General features: G+C 43.6%; 1 long non-coding RNA gene across 5 annotated transcripts in view; it reads right to left on the bottom strand.

Annotated features, from left to right (window-relative positions):
• Positions 1–25273, bottom strand: part of LOC115091088 — a 142843-nt gene that overhangs the window by 15967 nt on the left and 101603 nt on the right. For 3 of the 5 annotated variants that reach the window (XR_003856608.1, XR_003856606.1, XR_003856607.1), the window contains one exon: positions 11173–11211. This is a non-coding gene — a long non-coding RNA (uncharacterized LOC115091088). Of the gene's footprint in view, positions 1–8908; positions 9121–11172; positions 11212–25273 lie in introns of all 5 variants that reach the window. The other 2 variants (XR_003856609.1, XR_003856610.1) reach the window with 1 other exon arrangement.

Genomic DNA, 25273 nt, shown 5'->3' with positions numbered 1-25273 from the left:
GGCATTCCTGGGGTGGGGCAGTAGGCGTTCTGCGGAGGAATGGAATTAGCTGGTTAGGTTTACCAGCTAACTCTGACTGCTCTGTAGGCAGATCTAAAGTTATCCAGATATACCTATCCAGTTAACTTTTAGATAGCTGGGTATATTCAGCGGTGTTGCCACTCTCGCACAGCTGAATATGCCAGTTAAGATAACTAGATAAGTGTATCCGACTAAATTCACTAGCTGCTTAGCAGCTGAATATGGATCCCAATATTTCCTATCGTGTTTCAAATTACAGCACATCCCTATTATACGTTTTCTTAAGGGAGCATCACAGAGCATTTGTTAGAGAAATGTATAAATCAGAAGGCTGACATTAGGACTTTTTAAGAAAGTAGATCACGTGTGGGAATGGCCACATAAATAAATCCACCTCTCAGCTGTGTGGTTTAGAATGGCCATTTGCACTATGTAACACATCTAAAGATTCCTCAAGGGACAGGGAGCAGAGGCTGTTACAAGTAAAAGATGTAATTTTGAAATGAGTTGCATGTGGAAATGAAACATATGATTGTAGAAATTTTAAAAAGCTATTTATGCATGCAGATTTCACATACACATGAAGGACAATCCACTGGCATATATCGTAGCAATTTTCAAAAGCCCATTTACATGGGTAAAGTGCATTTATATAGTTTTATGTGTGTAAATCCTTTTTAAAATTATCCCCAATATGAGAAAAATCAGTACATGCACAGGTCCAGTATCATGTAACTACTTCTGCTATGGAGGAAGTCTAAGTCTTAATAAAAATATTTTCAGGCATCTTTGAAGGGTTTAAGGGGTCTGGGGTAACTAGGGGAGTGCAGGCTATAGAACCAAGTGGGGCTGGAGGGTGAATTGAGTGAACTGGTGGATGAACTAGTGAAACTAGTTATGGCATGGACATGTGCTTGTTATAAACACATGCAGCTCAAACCTCACTTACACTGCTGGGTGTGTATAAGACTAAAATTAGGCACCCATATACAAATGCCTAGGATATTTTATAACATGTACATATACATGCACACATGTCACAAAATAGCCACATCTCTGGGCATGTGCCGACGCACATGTCTATACATGCGTCTGCGATCCCTTTTGAAAATTACCATCCTTGATTATAGGAGACAGAAATCCATGGCAATATAGTAAAAGAAGAATTTATGAGCTTTAATAAAGAGAGAAAATTATTTTTTTTGCAAATTATAATAAGAAAATACTCTTCTTTCTCTTAGTTCTCAGTTCAAACACATTAAAATTGAGTTTCCAAAATCCACATCTAAATTCTGGCCAGAATATTAGCATATGATTTCTCATTTCAATCTCAAATGATTGCCATACTCTAGATTAATCTCCCTGTACTCCAGTTACTCCAATTGAGTGATAAATGAAATTTCAAGATGCTTTGGGAATCCATGATGACATCCAGCACTGCATGTAGATTAGGCAAATTCTGCTTCATGGAGAAAATGTTCAAACCTCACGAAAAGAAATAAAAATGTCCTCTCTATTCTGTATAAAATCATGACAAATCTTTTGATTATTCACTAAAACTAAGTTTCTGGCAGGGTGGATGGGTCTTGTTCCTGGCCAACCAGGGTAATATGGGTGCTAGGCACACTTTCGTAGCAGGAGCAGGGGGGGGGGGGGGAGGATTTTGCTAACAGCTGGCATATTCAGTCAGTTAATGTAGTTATAGTTTGAATGTTTGTATTTCAAACAATGGCAGGTCTGAGGAGCTGATTGGCTCCTGGGATATAGGGCTGTCGGGAATTGGGAGGGGGGGGGCGGGCGGGTGCAAGTAGGCAGAGTCTGGCTACTTGCCTGCTGCTGGTGCTGCATCCCACCCACCTGCCCTTATAGTAATGTTGTTCTTGTCAACAGACTTTTCATTGTCACAGCAGGGAGGGGGGGAGCAGGTTGCCTAAAGCTAGTTTGGCGTTCAGCAGTATGCTGAATAGTTTCCTGACTTGATGGTGAAAATTGTGGGGGTGCAAGTAAGCAGAATCTGGTTTCTTGCCTGCTGCTGTTGCCGGTGCTGCATCAGGGTTTCGCAGCATGCCTTGTCTCTGTTAGGCCTATTAGTTTTCTGAAAGCCTTTTTGTTTCTCTTCGGTTGGATCTGTTTTGTTGCCATGGATTCGGAGGAGGCAGCTATAGCAGGGGAGGATGTCCGAGAGTGGAGTGGATCATTCCTCGATGGTGGTGGGGGCAAGTGACAGTGCAGGCAGCTCAACGGGATAAGTGGTTCAGGCTGGAGCATCCTTGGTGAGAGGAGAGGGTAGTGGCAGGCTTGCTTTGGTTGCTGGTGGTTATGGGGAGGCTGTTTCTGTTTCCCTGCCAGTGGAGAGCTTCAGACTCAGGCCTGTGTCAGGGATTTGAGGCGCCTGCACATGTGAGGCCGCAGTTCTTCTGTCTCTTCATGGGGGTGGGATTGGGCCTGTAGTTCAGTTGCGCCGTTTTCCAGGGCCACGGGAATCCAGGCTGTTCAGCGCAGCGATATCAGTGCATCAGCCCACTGTCTCTGCCACCATTCCCAGTGCATCGGCGCAAGCCATTGCTGACTACCTGAGCACGGTTTGTCCGAGTGTGTAGTAGGGTCGTGTTACCGGGCATTTGTATGAACATGTGACCAATGGTGGGTTAGCAGGGCCTGGTAATCTAGATCCAGACTGGGCCAGCTCTGCTTTGGCTAATGTTCCTCATACATGATTTTCTGCTGATTGGGGGATAGGAATTGGAAGTCATCCCGCTCATTTCCCGGCTTCCTGGGAGAACTTGGGTCTCTACTTCCCTGCAGGGGGTGAGGGGTCCCTTTTTATTGCCCAGGGTTATGTTTTCAAGGGATATACCCTTCTCCGGTGCAGGGGAGGGTTTTGGTAGTACTCTTTATGGCTGACCATCGGGTATGGAGTTTGGGGGGTTCCTCCTGGTAGCTTGGGCCAGGGGTTTTGGTGACCGGCACCTGGGTATTTTTTGGTATGGCCTTGGCATGAGGTGTCAAGGGCTGCTGGCAGGGTGCTGGGGGTGGCCGGGTTTGGTGGTTATTCTGCTTCAACTCCTCTTGTTCCTTCTCAGATATCTTCCATGTGGGAGTCGGCTGATGGCCCAGGTCCCTCTCATCAGGAAGGTTGGTGGAATGAACATGCAATGGCAACAGCCAATGCCACATGTCCTTGGATTCATTTGGATGGTGGGATGGAGCCAGCTTTGGTATAGCATGGTGAGTTGGTGGCTGGCAGTTCTTCTCGGGGAGAACAAGTAGCAGTTCAGCCTAATGTTGTTCCTGCCTCAGTTAACTCATGGCGGGTATGTCTGGCGATTCCCTTGGAGATAATAGGTGTGATAAGTCTAAGCATAGGAAGAAGAGTGATAGATCTAGCTCTTCTGACTCGTCCTTTTCCTCTTCTTCCTCATCTGACTCTTCATGTGCTTCGCTTTCGGCGGGTCTGGGGTGCAGGGAATAAGGGTCTGATAGGGGGCCTCTGGCATTGGTGACTTTCTCAGAGTTGTGGGAAGATGTACCTAGGTCTTTGTGGAGGAAGATTTGGCACCAAAAATATATCGATATATTTCAATTGTTTTAGGGCCAAGGAGACTTAGGAAGGAGAAAAAGAAGAAGGGCAGTATTGAGCATTTTCCTGGGACTCAAAAGAAAGTTTCATGTAATATTCTTAATTGGATCCAATCATTTCTTTGACTGGCAAGTGTTGTTGGGCATAGGGATGTTTCACAATACGGGCCTTTACTGGCCAATATGGATGTGATTTTGGCTGCCAGTCAGGAGTATGAAGGATGGTCATGGCTCTATTATGATGAGCGATTTTAGGACCAAATGGAGGAGAATAAGTTTATGTCATGGGGTACCCAGGATATGGGCTTATGGTTGACTCAAATGAATAGTAAGGTCACTGCCTCATCTGCAAGTACTTCAAGTGGTGCTGGTGGTGGTTCAAGTGGGCAGCCCTTTCGAGCAGAGAGAAAGGGAGTGTGAATGCTTGATATCTGTTGGTGTTTCAACCGATCAGTCTGCAACTTCCCTGACTGTAAATTCTGTCATGTATACTCCGGTTACGGAGCTAGTCACCCCATCTCTAAATGCCTCAAGTGAGCGGGTGATGCAACAATTGGTGGGCCTGCAGCCAAAGGAGCTTTAAAATGAGTCTTTGGTTAGGGTTTCAATTCCGATTCGGGTCTGTGCCATGTTGCCATGGCTTAAGGATTACGAGAATGTGGAGGTCACTTTACTATTGTTTAATGGATTTACATATGGCTTCAGGATTCCTTTTTTGGGTCTGCTGTCAGTGGGTGGGAGGGAGAATTACCCTTTGATTCAGAAGATGGTCACTATGATCAGGGACAAATTGCAGGAGGAGATCGGACTGGGTAGAATCACAGTTCCTTTTTTGGAACCTCCATTTCAGTGGATGGTTTTTCCGCCTTTAGCAATGGTCCCTAAAAAGGAGCTGGGCAAATTCAGGTTGATTCATAATTTTTCCTTCCCTGAGGATTGTTCAGTGAATAATTTTATTCCTGTACATTACAGCTCTTTTGATTATGCAGCTCATTTGGTTCCGAGTTGTGGTCAGGATGCTCTGATGGCCAAAGTAGATATCGAGTCCGTGTTTCAGTTATTGCTGATTCATCTGGATAATTTTACATTGTTTAGATTTCATTTTGATGGTCATTTATATTTTGACAAATGTATGCCCATGGGATGCTCTATAGCAGTGGTTCTCAACCTTTTTCCCATCGTGACACACCTGATAGGCCACGCTCACATCTGTGACACACTGCTCATTACAATTCACGGCGGAAATAAAAAGTAAAGGTCTGGTAATTATTTTTATTGTTTAAAATGACAAGGAAAAGATACATATTAAGTCTGAACAGAAATTGCATAAATAGTAAACATCCCACACCAAAACAGCACCAATTTCCAGCACTTAACAGTAACCACTTTACCTAAGAAAAGGCAACACTGAAAATATTACACCAGGCCTTAAGACACCAATACATCTCCTATTAGGAAAACAGACCAAGTCAGGCTGCTATAGAGCCCTAGACAGAAACTACACGCCAGCAGAAAACCTCACCTGAATCACATGTGCTGATCCTCACCTAACAAAGAATAAAGAGACCAAAACGCATAACTAGAAGCATGCAGAAAAAAACTGAATTGGAAACTGCAACAAGCCAGAGTCTCTGTATGCAGTGTAATAAAGGAAAAAAGAAACATCACCAATCCTTATAAAACAAATCAAGAAAAATAAAATCAGTAGCAGTAAAACCATACTAACAAAAAGAACAGATTATTTCAAAACAGCTGACGAATGGAATATCCAATAATTAGAAAGTCATATAAAAAATTTCTAGATACCAATACAATATTTCAAAATAGCAGACACAAACACCCAGTAATGAAAAATAAGGATACAACATTTTTTTTCCTCTGCATACCTGGGAACGTTTGATATCCAGGTCTCCTGAGAGTGTTTTGAATTAGCAGGAGGAGGGGTAGTTTGCTTGGAACTTTCTCCTCTCTCTCAGTCACATACCAGCGCTCTCTCTCACACTGGCTCTCAATTACACACCTATACACACATGCTCTCAGTCACTCACATATACACATGCTTTTTCTCTCACTTATATAGGCTCTTAATTACACATTTACACACATGCTGTCTATCTTAAGAACATAAGAACATAAGAAAATGCCATACTGGGTCAGACCAAGGGTCCATCAAGCCCAGCATCCTGTTTCCAACAGTGGCCAATCCAGGCCATAAGAACCTGGCAAGTACCCAAAAACTAAGTCTATTCCATGTAACCATTGCTAATGGCAGTGGCTATTCTCTAAGTGAACTTAATAGCAGGTAATGGACTTCTCCTCCAAGAACTTATCCAATCCTGTTTTAAACACAGCTATACTAACTGCACGAACCACATCCTCTGGCAACAAATTCCAGAGTTTAATTGTGCGTTGAGTAAAAAAGAACTTTCTCCAATTAGTTTTAAATGTGCCCCATGCTAACATGCTTTTCATGCTTACACACACAGGCTTTCAATCACACACATACATGCTGTCTTTTTCTCTCACACACAGACTCTCATTCACATGATTACAAACATGCTCTCTCTCTTTCTCTCATTTACACACAGGCTCTCAATCACATACTCACATGCTCCCTCACCTAAACCAGCTCTCAATCACACATACACACACACACATGCTGTCTCTTTCTCTCATTTACACACAAGCTCTCAATCACATACTGACATGCTCTCTCACCTAAACCAGCTCTCAATCACACACACACACACACACATGCTTGCTCTTTCTCTCATTTACACACAGGCTCTCAATCACATACTGACATGCTCTCTCACCTAAACCAGCTCTCAATCACACACACACACACACACATGCTTGCTCTTTCTCTCATTTACACACAGGCTCTCAATCACATACTGACATGCTCTCTTACCTAAACCAGCTCTCAATCACTCACAGACACACATGCTCTCTCTCTTACTTATACACACAGGCTCTTAATCATACATACACATGATCTCTCTCATACACAAAGGATCTCAATCATATACACATACTCTTTCACACAAACAGGTTTTCAATCACAAACTTACACATACAGGTTCCCAATCGTAAACTTACATTCATGCTCTCTCTCTCACAGGCAGGCTCTCAATCACACACATACTCTCTTTCACATATACAGGCTCTCAATCATTCACATACATGTTGTCTCACTGACACACACAGATATAGGATCTCAAACACACATGCTTGCTCAATCTCTCTCCCTCCCTGGAACTAGCGGCAGCAGCAGCCTCCTCCCAACCCTAACCTCCTTCATTTTCAGCCCTCGCAGAGAAAGGAATCCCATCGACCACGGGGGTTGACGTTCTTCTTCATTTTTCTGCGAGCCGCACTGCTCATTCCTCAGGCAGCGCCTCTCTTCTGTTCTTCGGGTCGACGCTGACCACACTAGCATGGTCTCTTCTTCCCATGCACGCACCCACTGCTCACCACTTCCTCTTCCGGGCCGCGGGGGGGGGGGGGCGGGAAGAAGAGAGCAAGCCGGTGCCGCTGACTCCAGCTGTTCTTCCGCGTTCTGCCCGGGCTAACAGCATTTTAAGCCCAGGAGGACCGGGGAGCAGCTGGGTCAGCGGGGGACCGGGAAGTGTGGCGACACACCTGCGTGTTCTTGGTGACACACTGGTGTGTCGCGACATACCGGTTGAGAACCACTGCTCTATAGCATGTGCTTATTTTGAGGCATTTACCAACTTTGTCCAGTGGGTGGTTAGTCAACAATCAGGGAATCCAAACATCGTGCATTATTTGGATGATTTTTTATTTGTGGGCTGGGTTAACTTGTGTCTGAGCTGATGTTTTGTGGTGCTTCCGGGAGGTGGTTTCCAATTTTGGTATTCCCATTGCTGAAGGGAAAATGGAGGGGCCTTGCACTCGATTAGTTTTTCTGGGGATCAAGTTGGATTCAGTTGACTTGATTTCTTGGTAGCCTGGAGACAAAGTTGCATCTATGAGAGTTTTGGTAGAGAGGGTACTGCTTTGCAAGAAAATGACCCTTCCACAGATGCAATCTTTAGTAGGTAGTTTAAATATTGCCTGTAGGGTTATCCCCATGGGAAGATTATTTTTGCGGCATTTGTCATCAGCGATGTCTGGGATTAAGAAGAGCAATCACCATATTTGCGTCACTCATGGAGTATGTGAAGATCTCGCGGTTTGGTATTGGTTCTTAGCAGATTTTAATGGCACTTCACTTTAGCAGTCTAGTGCGATATCGAGTCATGATTTGGACCTCTATACAGATGCAGCAGGTTCTGCTTGTTTTGGTATTGTCAAGGTTCCTGGTATGCTGTGTCATGTCCTGAGGACTGGAAGCTTGCCAGCACCACAAGAAACATTACTTTCCTAAAGTTGTTTCCAATACTGGTGGCAACTTGTTTATGGGATTCATGTTTGCATGACAAGAAAGTGATTATCTGGTGTGATAATTTAGGTGTGGTTGAGTAATCAATAGGAGATCTGCTAAGTGCTTGCTGGTGTCTGACTTCTTGCGTGAATTTGTGCTCCGTAGTATGATGTTGAATGTTACCGCTTGGGCTTGTCATATCCTGGGAGTAACTAACTCTGTAGCTGATTCTCTTTCTCATTGAAGGTAGGCGCAGTTCTGGATGCTTGCTCCAGAGGTGGATCAGTGCAGCACTTCAGTACTTCCTTTCCTATGGAAATTTGGTTCCTGGAAGCATAGAAACTGCTGCGAGCTCCTTCTGCTTGGACGAGTTATGTGAGGGAAGTGGATAAAGTAGTGTTGTTACTCACGTCTATGAGTTGGCATGGGGTCCTGTCCTTGATATCTAGTTGCAATTTATTGAAAAGGCAAAGTCAGAGGGAGTATTGAAAGTGGAGGTGTCCAGGCAGTTATTGGGGTTTTTCTTTCTCATGCTGGTGCATGGATGGGTTTTCCTATTGGTTGTTTCTTGGTTCATCACTTATTGGTGGGATGGTCCAGAGGAGTAGCGTAAGGTTTGGATGGGCAGCTGCCTATCTCTCATGAGATCTTACTTCAGTTATGGGATGTCCTGTCGAGCATTTGTGTTTCACAATATGAATGCTTGTTCCATTTGGCTTTTGTGCTCACAATTTTTGGAGCTTTTCAGATTCATGAGCTTGTAGCTAGGGCGATGTCAGGGTTGGAATCCTAGGGCTTGTTAGTCTAGCATGTTATGTTGTGTCATGATTCACTTATCCTTTATGTTCCTATGTCGAAAACCAATCAGAGCAACAAGGATGCTTCTGTGGTTCTGCAGGCTGTTCTGGATTTACATACCTGTCCATTTGTGAACACTGTTGCTTTCATTCATATTCGTCTGATGGGCGGTTTCCATTTTATAGTGCATTCAGACTTTCTTCTATTAATGAAGTACTAGTTTGAAATGGTCTTGCGGTTGGGTTGGTCTGCTCTTGGCCTGGTTGTGTGTCGGTTTGGAACTCATTCCTTTATGATGGAAGTGGCTACATCTGCGGCTCACTTGGGTCCATCTGGTGGTGTGATACAGAGGATAGGTCAGTGGAAATTGGACACATTTGAGGGAAATGTTTTTCCTGGTTCCCTGTGATGTGCTTCTTGGTTGCTAATTGTTTTTGCTTTGCAGGTTCTGCATGCTGAGGTTGATTTGCATGGATTGTCAGACATTTGTACATCATATGGGCCTATAGACTTGCATGTGATCAGTCTTTTGGGTCTCAGTTGGGCCTGTCTCATCACGATGTGACTGTTCTCTGGTTGGGGCAAAGGAGGATGTTATGGGATGAGTTGATGCCGTGTTTGCGATGGGGTTGGAGAGGTTTGGTCAGCCGAGAGGGTTAATTATTCACTTGGGTGGTAATTACTGGGCTTGGATGTCTGGGCACAAATTCATCAGCATGGTCAGGAAGAACTTATTGTCAATTTCCCTGATGTTGCCTGCTGCTGTGATTTGCTGGTCAGACATTATTACAAGACCTTCTGAAATGGGTAGGGTGAATTGGCATCGTATCTGGACAAAAATAATTCAGAAGATTGCAAGGCTTATTAGGTGGGCATCACTTTAAGAAAGAGTGGTCATGGGATTTGGACTGTGGGCTGTTCCGAACTGATGGAGTCCATTTGTCCTTTATTGGTTTGGATTTGTTCTTGAATTTATTTAATTCATTTATTTATTTGAGTGTTTTATATACTGTCATTCCTTGTGAGAATCTTTTCAGGAGGCCTTGGAGGATCTTCTGAGGTAGGAATCATGGCCGCATCTTTGGGGGGGGGGGGTGTGTGTCACAGGTTAGTTTCCTACCTGTGCCTGTGGTGGGTTGCCTGAGCCAGTTTGGGATTCTGCGGTATGCTAAATGGTTTCCTGACTGTATGGTGGTCATATCTGTATTTCTGTCATGGAACAACTGGGTGCAGTTGTCCCATGTGTGGCTCCTTGCTGGGTTGAAGTAGGGATTGTGATTGACATTAATTAAGGGCAGAAACCTGCAGGCCAGGTGGTGTTCATCTTGCAGGTTGGTGGTGGATGATCACTGTGCGTTAGTTATTAATGGTGTGCTGTTGGCTCAGGCTCCTGATTGTGCATTTTAATAAAACTGTGGCCTATTTGATTCCACTCAGGTGTCAGTGTGTTTATTTTATCTTATTCTTTGCAAAAGGGCGGATGCTGGGAGAAGTGTATGTCCTTGCTACCCATATTACCTAAAACTAATCGGGTATAAGAATTACCCCAAAACTGTTCAATTAACAAGAAATTAAACAAATCAACATGTATCTACAATTCACCTTAATTACTATTAATAAAAAGAAAAAAAAAATGCTATGCTCATTTCAGCTGAATTAATAAGAGCGCAGCCAAATAGCAAACGCTACTATTTATTTATTTATTTATTTATTTATTTATTTGAACTTTATAGACTGCCCATCTAAAATTCTGAGTGGTTTACAACTTTACACTCTCACTTGGATAATAACATACCAGTAGGCCATAAGTACATAAGAAATTGCCATGCTGGGTCAGACCAAGGGCCAAACCAGGCCACAAGAACCTGGCAATTACCCAAACACTAAGAAGATCCCATGCTTCTGATGCAATTAATAGTAGTGGCTATTCCCTACGTAAACTTGATTAATAGCAGTTAATGGACTTCTCCTCCAAGAACTTATCCAAACCTTTTTTGAACCCAGCTACACTAACCACATCCTCTGGCAACACAAATGTTTTTCCTCAAGGCTGAGATTCAGGATTCACTTCCTTGTCCCATTCATATTAGATATCTTGACTTTTATAGGCTATAGTGATACATATATAATATGTTGCTTAATTAAATTCTGATGCAAAAGTGTGTAATTCACCAGTTAAAATTAGTTTCAATAGGCTGACAAACAAAAAGTTAATTATAACATTCTCCCTGCTTACTGGACTATCCTCATGGGGTATTATAGAAAAAAAGCACAATACTGCTTTTCAGCCAATATAATTCCTTCCTAAGACCAATAGTTTCCCAACGGAATTTCAAAGGAAAGAACCAGGCATCAATAACCCACCATAAACAATCATCAATTACCTTTCCTTTGACCTCTACCATTAGGTTGTTCCTCTTCAACTAAAAAAAAAAAAAAAAAAGATTGCAAAGAGTTGTTTCATGTTATAAATTGTCCTTTGAATTAAGTCTTGCTGATCAGAGGGATAAGCAATTTAAATACTTTTAAATCATGCTGATGGAAAATTTCGGCACTACTTAGCACCACTGATCTGTCATCACTTAGCCAGGTAACTAATTTTACGACAAAATAGTTAGCTGGCTAAGTGATAGGAGGGGTGAGGCATTCTGGGAGGAGTTGACTCCTGGCTATCTTGGGTAACTTATCTGGCTAAGTCTAGCTGGCTCATAGGGCTGTCCTAAAGTTAGCTGGATAAACTTATCCAGTTAATTGCAAGACAGCTAGATATATTCCGTTTATCTAGCTAACTAACTGAGCCACACAGTGGCTCAATAATTTACCTCCAGGTTTCAATCCTCCCCATTAAGAATCACTAACATTACCTAGCCACTCCATCATCTCTTGTGCAATATTAGGTTAACTAGTAAATGAAAACTTAATTTCATACTTAGGTGCAGCTACTATCCACATTAACCCATGTGTAGTCATAAAATCAACCATCAAATCATAATCTACAAATCAGAGGAACTAGTCCCCCCTGATTCAAGGATACACAGCCTGGAGGCTGGGTCCTGACACCATGGCCTTGGCCTAGTTTCAAGCCCGGGCCCAGCACTCTGACCTCAGAGGTCTTTTTTCTTCTGTATTTGCCTTTGAATTTATACTGTCTGCCTGGGAACAGCTGGAGTTAACTCCAGTGCATCCTCCGCAGCAGAAGGCACCATTTTCATGTATGGAAGCTAATTGAACAATGGCACAACAATTTGGCACCCTCTGCTGGAGAGGATGTGCTAGAGATTTTTAATTCTGGTGCCTCTCGATCAGATGACTTCATTTCAATGGCAAACACAGAAGAAAGAAGACCTCTGAGTCCTGGGCCTGACCCTGGGCCGAGGCCCCAGCATCAGGACCTGGCCTCTGACCCAGGTCCTAGCATCAGGCCTACACCTGGGCTGAGGCCCAGGTATCAGGACGTGGACTACAGGTGGGGCCCCGGTATTTGGCCTGGGTCCCGGCAATGGCCTAGGCCAAGGATCAGATATCATTATCTATTCTATTTGTTCCATAATTTATTGTTAGTTCTATTGTTACCTGTTTTATTGTTCAACTGTTCTATGTAAAGCCCACTACTCTTTTTGGGCATTTAAAAGTTGTATGTAAACCGGATTGATTTGTAGTTCCTACAAGAACTTTGGTCTATAAAAATTAAAAATAAATAAATAAATAAATTACCCGGCTTCTGGGTCAGGCCCTGGCATCATGCCTGGGTCTGTGCCAAGGACTAGGTATTAGTATGTGGCTTCCTGGATGTGACTCGGTGTTGAGCTTAGGTTCAGGCTGAGGCCCAGACATTAGGACCAAGTCTTGGGTCCTAATGCCTAGGGGGCAGGACACATATGGCATCAGGACACATCTGGCATCAGGCCTGGGCCTGATCTGAAGCCTAGGTATCAAGACCCAACCTCCAGGTTGGGTCCCAGTGCCATGCTTAGGTTTGGACTGAGGCCCAGGCATTAGGAGCCAGTCTCGGGACCAAGTTCTGGCATCGGACCTGGGACATGCCTGAGATGCACCAGTGTATGGACCAGGCCTTGATGCCTGAGCCTTGCTTACAGCCTAGGCCAAGGTCGTAGTGATATACCATGGCCTAAGCCTATGGAAGTCTGAAACTTTGGCCTGGGCCTAAGTATTGTTACAGATCTCTCCTGTCACTTTTTCAGATGGGAGAGATGGGTGGTATACAGGCATTGGAAGGACAAGTTTTTTTTTTTTTCAATTATTTTTTTTCAATTTTAATGTTTATTTCATCCTAATGCTTGTACCTTAGCATGGGCCCAAGGCAAAGCTGAGGCTCAGCCCGGAGGCTGGGTCTCAACGTCATCAACTAGGCCTATAGTCATGCCCAGGCCTGGCACCAAGGCCTTAGAGGTCTTCTTTTTTTCTATCTTCATAGTTGAAATGATGCCGTCTGCTTCGGAGGCTCACAATTAATTACATTCAGCACATCTTCCCCAGTGGAGGGTGCCATTTTGATGTTTGGCAGTTAATTGATCAGATACCAATGTTGTCATTAGGGTTGTGACAGGAGGCAGCAGAAATGTTCATACCCCAATGTTTTCATTGGGGATGTGACAAAAGGCAGCAGGCTGAGTCATGCCCCAGTTTTGTCATATGGGGTATATCAGGAGGCAGCAGGATTGGTCATACCCTAGTGTTGTCTTTTCAGATGTGATAGGAGGCATCAGGATTGGTCAGACCCAGTGTTGTTACTGGGAACATGTTAGGAGACAGCAGGTATGACAGGTCCCAGAATTTTCGATGAGGACATGTTTGGCGACAGCAGGGTGGGACAGGCAGCATTTTTATTGATGGGATCAAGTCAGGAGGCAGCAGAGTGTAATAGGCACCAGTATTGTTGATGGGGACAAATCAGAATGCATCAGGTGAGACAGTTGCCATTTTTGTTGATGGGATTAAGTCAGGAGGCAGCAGAGTTTGATAGGCTCCAGTTTTCTTGATGGGAAGAAGTTAGGAGACAGCAGGATTGGTCAGACCCACAGTGTTGTTGTTGGGGATGTGACATGAGGCATCAGGAATGGTCAGACCCCAGAATTATCAATGGGAGTGTGACAGGAGACAGCAGGATGAGTCAGATCCCAGTGTTGTCATAGGAGAAATGTCAGGAAGCAGAAAGATTGGTCAGACCTCAGTATTGTCTTTAGGGACATAAGATGAGGCAGCAGGATTGGTCAGACCCCAGTGTTGTCATTGGGAATGTAACAGGAGTCAGCAGAATCTAGTCAGGCCCCAGTGTCATAGGGGACATATCTGGAGGCAAAAAGATTATTCAGATTTCAGTGTTGTTGTTGTAGACATAACAGAAGGCAGCAGAATTGGTCAGACCCCAGTATTGATGTTGTAGTGGACATGCCAGAAGGCAGAAGGATTGGTCAGATCCTAGTGTTGTCACTGGGGATGTGACAGGAGGCAATAGGATTGGTCAGACTCCAGTGCTGTCAATGGGAATGTGAAAGCAGGCAGCAGGATAAATCAGACTCCAGTGTTGTTGGGGACACGACAGGAGGCAGTAGGAATAATCTAACCAGTGTTGTCTTTGGAGACATGACAGAAAGAGGCAGGATTGGTCAGACCACAGTGTAGTCATTGGTGACGTGACAGGAGACAGTAGGCTACGTCAATCACCAGTGCTGTCATAAGGGACATGTCAGGAGGCAGCAGGATTGGCCAAACCCCAATATAATCTTTGAGGACATGACAGGAGGCAGCAGAATTTTAAAGACATCAATGTTGTCAATAGGGACATGATAGGAGGTAGTAGTATTGGTCAGACTCCAGTGTTGTCATGGGGGACATAATGGGGGCAGTAGGATATATCCAATCCCAGTGCTGTCATTGGGGACATCATAGAAGGCAGCAGGATTGGTCAGAATACAGTGTTGTCATTGGGGGCATGACAGGAGGCAGCAAGCAGAGTCAGACCCTAGTATTGTTGATAGGGATAAGTTAGAAGACTGCAGAGTGTGAAAGGCCTCAGTTTTGTTGATGGGAACAAGTCAGGGCATGGCAGTGTGTGACAGGCCCCAGTTCTCTTAATAAGGACAAATCAGGAGGCAGCAGGGTGTAACAGACATGAGTTTTCTTGATGGGGACTAGTCAGAAGGCAGCAGGGGGTGATAAGCCACAGTTTTATTGATGGGAACAAGTTAGGAGGTAGGAGAGTGTGACAGGCCTCATTTTTTTTTATGGGACCAGTCAGAAGGCAGTAGGGTGGCACAGAATACAGTTTTCTTGATGGGGACAAATCAGGAGGCAGCAGGGTGTGGCAGGCCTCTGTATTCTTGATGGAGACATATTAGGACCCAGTAAGCTGAGTCAAATCCCAGTGTTGTTGGGGACATTTTAGGAGGAAGGAGGAGGACTCAAGCCCCAGTGTTGTTGATGGGGATGTTGAAGGAGGTAGTAGGATTAATCATACCCCAGTTTTGGTATATAGAGCAAGGCAGGCAGAAGGTGCTATATGATATGTTGGCCCCATTGGTGTTTTTAGAGACAAGGCAGGAAGAATCTGGTTGTGTATGACCCAACTGGTGATGTTAGGGACACAGCAGGACTCAGCATTGGTATATTATGGCTCCTGGAATGGCTTCTTGGGACTGGAAGGCAGTAGCAGCAGCGTGTTTCTTGAAGTGTGGCCTAACTGGTGGTGTTGGGGACTCATCATTACTCAGCATTGGTTGGCTGTGGCTTTTTGAGTCTGGGAAGCAGCAGCAGTTTGTTGAAGTGTGGCCAAACCGGCAGTGTTAGGGATACAGCAGGCAGATTCAGTCAGTCAATCACTGGATGTTGCTGGTGTTTTATGTAGGCTCCATTGCTGGTATTTGAGTCAGACAGGCAAAGCAACTAGAGGAATTTTAAATTCTTATCATTTGTCTTCCTACTCATATGGCAAATCTGGAAATCCAAGGAAAGGCAGATTAATTTTCAGGAACATTAGCTTCTCCATCAAGTGTGGTGACTACCTGGAGTGATGAGGGATTACGATATTCCCTGTCATTGAAGACACTCTTTTGCTGGGGACCCTCATTGGTGGGGAAGAGAGTAGCGCTGAGCTACTAACGCTAGATCTGGCCATATGCTGGACTTTTGGGACCAATATGCCAGCACATCTGTGTCCATGTCTTCGATGGTCTCTGTGAGATAGCATGCCACTGAGATTTGAGCTGCATCTACTTTTCTTGTGTCATACGTATATCTTCCCAGCTGCTTTCATGATTGACTGGGACAAAAGAGAGGATTATTTCCATTTTAATGTGGAAGAAGGAGTGCTAGGTGGTTATTATAAGGTACTACTTTGACTTGCACTACTGTCTAACCTGAGCAATAATGTTGTTTCCTCCTGTGCTACATCCCTCCTCTGCCTTAACATCTGGCACTCTAGTTGACAAACTTCCTCTTTCTGTGTCAGATTGTTGGCCTGCAATGTGAGTCTCCCTTTCACAAGTTGATCACATATTGTGAATCTCCCTTTCATATGTTGATCAGATATATGTGGGGATGCTGTTCAGAGGTCCTAGTCTCTCTGGCACCTGATTTTAGAAGGACACCAAATAGCACTGCACAGCACCTCAGTTCTCATTCCCTCTTTTTGTTGAAAGCCCTCTCAATTTTTCTAACAGGATATTTACTATGGGGATGACATCTCCCAAGGTGGTGCTTGTGGCACTCAGCTTCTCTGTGGCATCCTTAAAGGGCTTCAGGACTTTCACAAGCCGTCTCATGACTGACTAATCAATCATGATGCCCTAGGGGATCCTGCACACCTATCTCCATTTCCTAAGATAGATCATGCAGTGTCTGTTGCTTCACTTGCTTCTGCAGAATTTTGTAGGTAGAAGTCCAGTGGTTACCCACATCTTGATTGAAATGCTGTTCCTGGAGGCCTAGGGGAGCGCACGTGGCATGGCCCTGACTGAAGTACGGCAATGGCGTGAACCTCGGGGGCGTCCCCAGAAGATGACGTCACCCACGACGGATATTTAAGGTCTCAGTATTTGCTAACAGATCGAGTTAGCAAGGATTGACAATGGACTCGCTTTGTCTCTCTAAGCAACTCTGCCTCCTCGGACTTACCAGAGGTACCCGCTCCTCGGGGACCTCGCTCTCTCCTTTGTTTTTCAGGTGACACTCTGGAACCGGTACTCACTCCTCAAGGGCCCTGATTCCAGACTTGCTCTTCTGCCTGGAAGTCTTCACTAATTGGACTACTGCAATTCCATTTTACTAGGCCTCCCAAAAAATTCTCTTCAACCACTACAGATGCTACAAAATGCAGCTGCTTGCTTGCTTACGAACACACACCGCCACAAACACATCACTCCAGCTCTACAATTCCTCCACTGGCTTCCGATCTCATCAAGGATATTATTCAAAACTCTTACTCTTATGCACAAATCATTATATAACCAAGATATGCATTGGCTCTCTGATCATTTTACATTCTATACATCAGACAGACCGATAAGAAAAATACACCAAGCTAAACTCTGTATCCCATCGCTCAAACATAAAATATGCGTCTACGAGAGAATGATCATTCACGATAGCTGGAATCAACATTTGGAACAAAATGCCCACAGATCTGTGCCAAGAGCCCTGCTACAAGAAATTTAAACAGAACCTGAAAACCTGGCTGTTTAAACAAGCCTACAATTTATGAACACTTCCCCTACTAATCATATGACTTTTATGACACATATCCAATAACATCTATCCATACCACACAGTTTCTTTCAATATTGCCAAACTCACCCTATATACTTGCAAGACTCTTACTATTGCAAAGAATAATATGATCTTCTAACCTGTATATCAATGCCTGACTCTCAAGCAATCTCCATCGCCTGTGCCTTATTCCAATATTGTAAATATGTGTATTATAATGTTAATTAGTTTATAGTTTTAATTTTTATACGATATATACCATTCTATAATTGCTAGATCGTATAGATTGTTGCTAATTTAATGTTCTCTGTAAACCGAGGTGATGTTTCCCAACGTGCCGCGGTATATAAAAACCCTTAATTAAATAAATAAATGAATAAATAAATAAATAAATAGATGGATAGATAGATATCGGCTACATTTATTTATTTATTTATTTATTTATTTTTGTTTTTTCTATACCGGCATTCGTGAGAGTATCACATCATGCCGGTTTACAATAAACAGGGGGAGTGATAATAGTTACAGTGAACGAAATAAATAACAGGTGCTGAAAGAAAACAATTACAGTTACAATAAAACAGGGAAAAGTACAACTAGGAGCAGAGAAAAGTGATAGGAAGTTTAACAGAATATATTAACCGAAATTTGACGGGGTACATTTACAGAGTTTATTGTATTTACTAGGACATGTCCATTTGCCATTTTGTAGTTTTTGCGAAAGGGAAGTGACTGGAAGTTATAGTTTTCTGCGTGAGGGTAGTGATTGGAAGTTAGTTGGAGGTAGTTAACATTTATTCCGAGTCTGGGAAGGCTTTTTTAAATAGCCACGTTTTGAGTCTTTTCCTGAAAGTTGGGAGGCAAGGTTCCTGCCGCAGCTTCGGTGGGATGGAGTTCCAAAGAGGAGGTCCTGCTGTGGAGAATGCCCTGCTCTGAGGGTTATATGGTGGGAAGTTTTGGAGTGAGGTACCTGTAGAAATTCCTTATAGTACTCTCTTATGGGTCTGGAGGATGTATGTTTTTTGAAAGGGATTTGTAGGCTGAGCAGAGCGTATTGTTGGATAGCTTTGTATATTATGGTGATGGACTTACATAAGATTCTATAATGAATCGGCAGCCAGTGTAGGTCTTTGAGGATTGGGGAAATGTGATCTCTACTCCGTGTATTTGTCAATATTCTGGCTGCCGTGTTTTGAACCATCTGAAGGGGTTTAGTATGCAATGATGGGAGACCTTATAGTAAAGAGTTGCAATAGTCTAACTTAGAGAAAATTATTGCTTGTAAGATTGTTCTGTAGTCATGATTGTGGAACAGTGGTTTTATTCTTTTTAGGACATGCAGTTTATGAAAGCAGTCCTTGGTGGTTTGGTTTATAAAAGCTTTTAGGTTTAGCCGATTATCAATGATTTCTCCTAGGTCTCTCACTTGGGCTGTTTGTAGGTTTGCTGAAGGATTTGTGGTGATGTTGCCGTTCTCCGAGGATATGAGAAGGAGTTCCGTTTTTGAAGAATTTAGGATTAAATTCAGACTGGAGAGGAGGGAGTTGATTTCTCGAAGGCATGTTTCCCATAGATCTAGGTTTTTTTTTATGGATTCTTTGATGGGGATCACAATCTGGATGTCGTCAGCGTATAAATAGTATTTTAAGTTCAGTTTGATTAGTAACTGGCAGAGAGGGAGAAGGTAAATGTTAAAGAGTGTACGTGAGAGGGATGAGCCTTGCGGGACTCCTAGAGATGAAGGGTAGCGCTTAGATTCTTTGTTGTGTATTTTGACCTTGTAGCCTCTATTTCTTAAGAATGTATTGAACCAGGCCAATGCTGTGCCTGTTATGCCGATGTTCGATAGCTGGTTTAGGAGCATAGCGTGGTTAACAGTGTCAAAAGCGGCTGAGAGGTCCAAGAGGATCAATAAATAGGCCTGACCTTTGTCGAGGCCCATAATGAGGTAGTCTGTCAAGGAAATAAGAAGTGATTCGGTACTTGATGATTTCCTGAAGCCATATTGAGAGGGGAAAAGAATTTTGTGATCCTCAAGTAGTCTGATAATTTAGTGTTAACTAGTTTTTCCATGACCTTGGCTACATCAGTGAGTTACCATCATTCTCTCTGAGCTTTCCCTGGAACCAGATACTCGCTCCTCGAGGGCCTATACTTTCCAGTTCCTGGGCTTCATTGGGACATTGTGTGAGTGTTACCATCTGCATACCCTGCCTACTCATGATATCTCAGTTTCTCTTCAGCTCAGCCTCCAGGAATCGCTGTTCCAGTGTCTGAGGGACTACAGCCCAGCCGGGCTTACCAGCTCACTACTGCCATCTCTGATGGTTCAGTATACTGTCTAATAAAAGAACTAGTGTGTGTTTGTCTTCTAACTTTGAGCCTGACCGGTGGTCCCTCTCGGGATCATCCCCCGGGGGTGTGGTCATCTGCCACTGGTCCAAGGATCAACCCTCAACACTCCTATATAACTTCAGATCCCGAACAGATTGCTACTCCTTGCAATAGATCCTGAATAATCTCAGAGCTAATGCTGAAGCCCAGCCCAGAGGCCAGGTCCCAACACTCAGGCTTTGACCTAAGCCAGTGCCCAGGCACATGTCGGACGCAGCAGCTCTTTCCAGAGACCGGGTCCTGATGCCAGAACCTCAGCCCAGAGGATGAGTCCAAATGCCTGGGCCTAAGGAAAGGCTCAGACTTAAGCCCAATGCCTAAGTGTCAGCCCAGACCCAGATCCGATGCTGGAGCCTGACCCAGAGGCTGGGTCCCAGTGCTGGAGGCTCAGCACAGGGTGAGGGTCACAGGGAAAGAGGCAGGCAGCATCCAAAATGGTAACTAGGACTATAGGTGTTATGATCTCTTTAGATGATCAGCCCCTGCAGCATGGGTCTCAGGCGATTGCTGCAGCTGTTAGTGCCAAACTATAAAGTGCCCCCCAGCACCACTTTTAGCAGAGCGGTCATCCTCATTTTGTGCAAGCATTGCATAGTCGCCAGCAGGCACTGTTGGCAAAGGCAAAGGGGAGCAATAGGCATATCACAAGAGGCAACTGGACATCCACAAATGACTCACACTCCATCCTCTCACTGACAGCATATTGGTGGAACCTGGCTGAGGTAGAGACAGGCAGCAGCTCCAAGGGGCCGGAGCAATAGGATGCAGGTGGCCTTTGATGCACATTCACCTAGTGGACAGTGCCCATACATCTGCCAATATTTTAGCAGCTATTAGAGAAATGCTGGAGGGCTGCAGCTGGATCAGAAAGCCTGAAACCTTAATGCAGGTTTCTTTGTCACTGACAATTTATCTATTTATTTATTTAATAATTTTTATAAACCAGATTTTCATGCGAACATATCAAATCGGTTTACAGTAGCTAACAAATATTAATTTAAAAATATTTGCATTTCCAAAAGCAAAAGGAAGTAAATACATAGTTTCATAATATAAATAAAATTAAATAGTAATCTAAATAAAATGGTAAACTAAATAATTATAAAATTTAAACAGTTAGAGAGGTAGTGTAGTAAGAACAGAGATTAATAAAATAAAAAATATACATTACTTTGGTATATAATCAGTAGTCTGTTTTCATTAGGATAACATCTCTTGGAAGGCTTGTTTAAATAGCCATGTTTTAATGCCCTTTTTGAATAATTTAATGTCTGCTTCTAATCGTAATTCTTGAGGTAAAGAGTTCCATAATATGGGTCCAGCAATAGAAATAGTTCTTTCTCTTAATTATTTAGATGCAAAATCTTAGGGGAAGGGATTGGCAACATCCCTGTACCTGTTGATCTAGTGATTCTTGAAGGAATATGGAAATGAAGTGATGAAGTTAACCATTCAATTTTTTCATTGTAGAGCGTTTTATGAATAAGGGACAGGATTTTATGCTGGGCCCTGTATTTAACAGGCAACCAGTGGAGATCATTTAATATTGGGGTAATATGGTCAGATCTTTTAGTTCCTGACAAAAGTCTAGCTGCAGAGTTCTGCAGAAGTTGCAATGGTCTTGTAGTATTTGCTGGTAGGCCTAAAAATAATGAATTGCAGCAGTCTAATCTCGACAAAACAAGTGCCTGTAAAACTGTTCTAAAATCTTTTGGGAATAGAAGAGGTTTTAATCTTTTGATGACATTTATTTAAAATAACCACTCTAAGCATGCCTGTTACCAAATTTTTAAGCAAACAATGTTCATAGTATCAATATATATACGCCTATATACACAGTTTCATTCACTCAGCATATAGGGGCAGATTTTAAAAAAGTACGCGAGTGCATACTTTTGTTTGCGCACCCGGTGCAAACAAGAGTACGCCAGCGCGTGCAAGGCTGGGCAAAATTGGCAGCCTGCACACGCCGAGCCACGAGGATGCCTCTGTTCCCTCCGAGGCCGCTCCAAAATTGGAGCGGCCTCGGAGGGAACTTTCCTTCCGCCTCCCCCCACCTTCCCTCCCTTCCCCTACCTAACCCACCCCCAGCCCTATCTAAACCCCCCCTACCTTTATTATAAAAGTTAAGCCTGCCCGAGGCAGGTGTAACTCGCGCGGGCCAGCCAGCTGCTGGCGCGTGATTCCACAACCCAGGAGCAGTTTCGGAGGCCTCGGTCAGGCCCCCAAAATGCCCCCAGGCCGGAACCACGCCCATGGTCCCATCCCTGGAATGCCCCCCGATGACACGCCGCCGTGACATGCCCCCCCAGGAAAGCCCCGGGACTTACGAGCGTCCCAGGGCTTGCGAGTGTCGCCAAGCCTATGCAACATAGGCTCGGCACCAGCAGGGGGTGGAAGGGGCAGCTTTTCGGGGGTTACGCGCATATACTACGCACGTACCCCTTTGAAAATCTGTCCCATAATGTTATGTACTTTTCTCTAGTTTATTTGATATTTACCACACTCTAAACATGCCTTGTAACCAAATTCTTAACCATACCTTGCACATATTATCCAATATATATATATATATATATATATATATATATATATATATATATATATACTTATATCAACAGTTATGCTCACTCTGCATATAGGGGCAGATTTTAAAAAAGTATGCAAGTGCGTACTTTTGTTCGCGCACCCGGCGCAAACAAGAGTATGCCGGATTTTAATAGATATGCGCGTAGACGCACGTATCTTTTAAAATCCAGGGTTGGCGCATGCAAGGCTGCGCAAAATTGGCAGCCTGCGCAAGCCAAGCCATGCCATGCAGCCTGCCTCCGTTCCCTCCGCCTCCCGCCACCTTCCCCTCCCTTCCCCTACCTAACCCACCCCCCAGCCCTATCTAAACCCCCCTTCCTTTATTATAAAAGTTACACCTGCCGGCCGGCTGCCAGCACGCGATTCCCCGGCCCGGGAGCAGTTTCGGAGGCCTCGGCCAAGCCCCCAAAATGCTCCCGGGCTAGAACCACGCCCGAGGCCCCGCCCCAGAACACCCCCGATGATGTGCCGCCATGACACGCCTCTTACATGCCCCAGCATGCTCCCCAGGAAAGCCCCAGGACTTACACGCGTCCTGGGGCTTGCGCGCGCCACTGAGCCTAGGCAACATAGGCTCGGCGCATGCAGGGGGTGGAAGGGGCAGCTTTTCGGGGGTTACGTACGTATCCTACGCGCGTACCACTTTGAAAATCTGCCCCATAATGTTATGCACTTTTCTCTGTTTGCCATGTAACCAAATTGTTCAATGTATTTTCTCTATCATTATTATACATTCTATGTAAACTGATACGATGTGCTTACGGTTATTGGTATATAAAAATTCATAAATAAAAAAAACACTGTTAATGATTTTTTTAATGCAAGTTTTCATTGTGAATTTGCAATCTAGGAAGATCCCTAGATCACGTACTTCCAGAGAGATGGGGTAATTTTTAGTTGCTTTTTGAATTTCAAGTTCTTTGGTCTTGCTTAGTTTAGGTGATATGTGTAGAATTTCTGGGTTTTTTTTTTATTTAGGGAAAGATTCATTTGGGTTTGTACTTTTTCAATGGCAGATTGATAAATATCCCAGAGTTTAAGAGTTAGGTCGATAGATTTTCCGATCAGAAATATATTCTAGTGATACCAGGAAAAAAAAAAGCTGTATAGTATGACTGTCAGAGACAGTTGTTTTTGATTTGTGAGGTTTATTTATTTATTTATTTTATTTAGAACTTTTCTATACCGACTTTCCAATAACAGAATTACTGATCAATTCGGTTTACATTTTGAACAATAACAGTGACAAGCAAATGTCTTACAGAGAACAGGAAGAATAACTTGGAAATGAATATATGGGGTTAAACAAAGAAATACAATATACATAGCCTAATATAGGCAGAGGCAGATAACTTCTGTGTGGGGTTGTGTATAGCTTTTAAGACTGTCAGGAGGTTGGGAATTGCATTTTGTACTTTTGGGCTGCCAAGGAGTTAAAGTTGAAGAATTCTTTGGGGAATTCTTTGTGATGTTCTATGGAATTCTTTGTGTTGTTCTATGGGTATTGAATAGGGGTTCAAAGAGTTTTTAGAATTGAACTTGTCTAGTTCTTGTATAGTTCTCTTATAGGTTGTTGACAACAACTGATGTTCTTATATAGATTCTCTTATGGTTTGATTGAAAATGATTTAAAGGGGGACCTTGGCAGAGAAGCTTGTGCTGTCTGATGTTATGGAAAAGCTTGGTGGAAGAGCCAAGTTTTAAGTCTTTTTTTGAAAATAATGGGGCATTGCACTGATTTGAGTTCCGGCGGGAGCGTATTCCAGAGTTTAGGACCAGCTGTGGAGAATGCTCTTTTGCTTAAAGCTGATTTCATTGGTGGTATCTGGAGATTGTTTCGGTAGGCATGTCTCACTGGTCTAGTAGAGGTGTGGAGTTGGAGAGGGGTTTTGAGCATGAGTGGGGCTAGGTTGTGTAGTGCTTTGTGTATTGATGAGAGCACTTTGAAGCGTATTCTGAAATTGACGGGCAGCCAGTGTAGGCTTTTTAAAATGGGTGAGATGTGGTCTCTTTTGTTGGTCTTGGTTAGGATCCTTGCCGAAGCGTTTTGCAACATCTGTAATGGTCTTAAGGCGTTTGCTGGTAGGCCTACTAGAAGAGAGTTGCAGTAATCTATTTTCGTGAGTATGATCGCTTGTAGAACCAATCGGAAATCTTGAAAATGGAGTAGTGGTCTGAGTCTTTTTAAGACTTGTAATTTGAAGAATCCGTCCTTTACTATGTTATTGATGAGCGCTCTGTAATTCATTTGGTGATCAAGTATAACTCCTAGATTTCTGACTTGTGGTGACAAAGTTATTTGGGTGGATAAGTTGGTGCTGGGAAGTGAGTAGGTTCCATCTTGAGAAATGAGTAGGTATTCTGTTTTGTTTTGATTGAGGATAAGATTTAGGCTTGTGAGTAAGTTATTGATGGCTTGTTGACATGTGTTCCAGAAATCCAGAGTTTTTTGGAGAGATTCGGTGATGGGGATTAGAATCTGTACATCGTCTGCGTATAAGTAGTGGATGAGTTTGAGGTTGAGCAGGAGTTGGCAGAGTGGGAGGAGGTATATATTGAATAAGGTTGGTGAGAGTGATGATCCCTGAGGGACTCCCAAGTCGCAGGTGATTGGTTGAGATTTTTCCTTGTTGACCTTGACTTTATATTGTCTGTTCTTAAGGAACGATTTGAACCAGTTGAGAGCTGTATCTCTAATTCCAATGTCTGACAGTCGATCTATTAATGTGTTATGATTGACCGTATCAAATGCTGCTGATAGGTCTAGTAAGATGAGTA

Source organism: Rhinatrema bivittatum, chromosome 1, assembly GCF_901001135.1.
Source record: "Rhinatrema bivittatum chromosome 1, aRhiBiv1.1, whole genome shotgun sequence".
Classification (NCBI taxonomy): Eukaryota; Metazoa; Chordata; class Amphibia; order Gymnophiona; family Rhinatrematidae; genus Rhinatrema; species Rhinatrema bivittatum.
The sequence above is the reverse complement of the archived record's forward strand: the minus strand, read 5'-3'. Positions and strand labels throughout refer to the sequence as shown.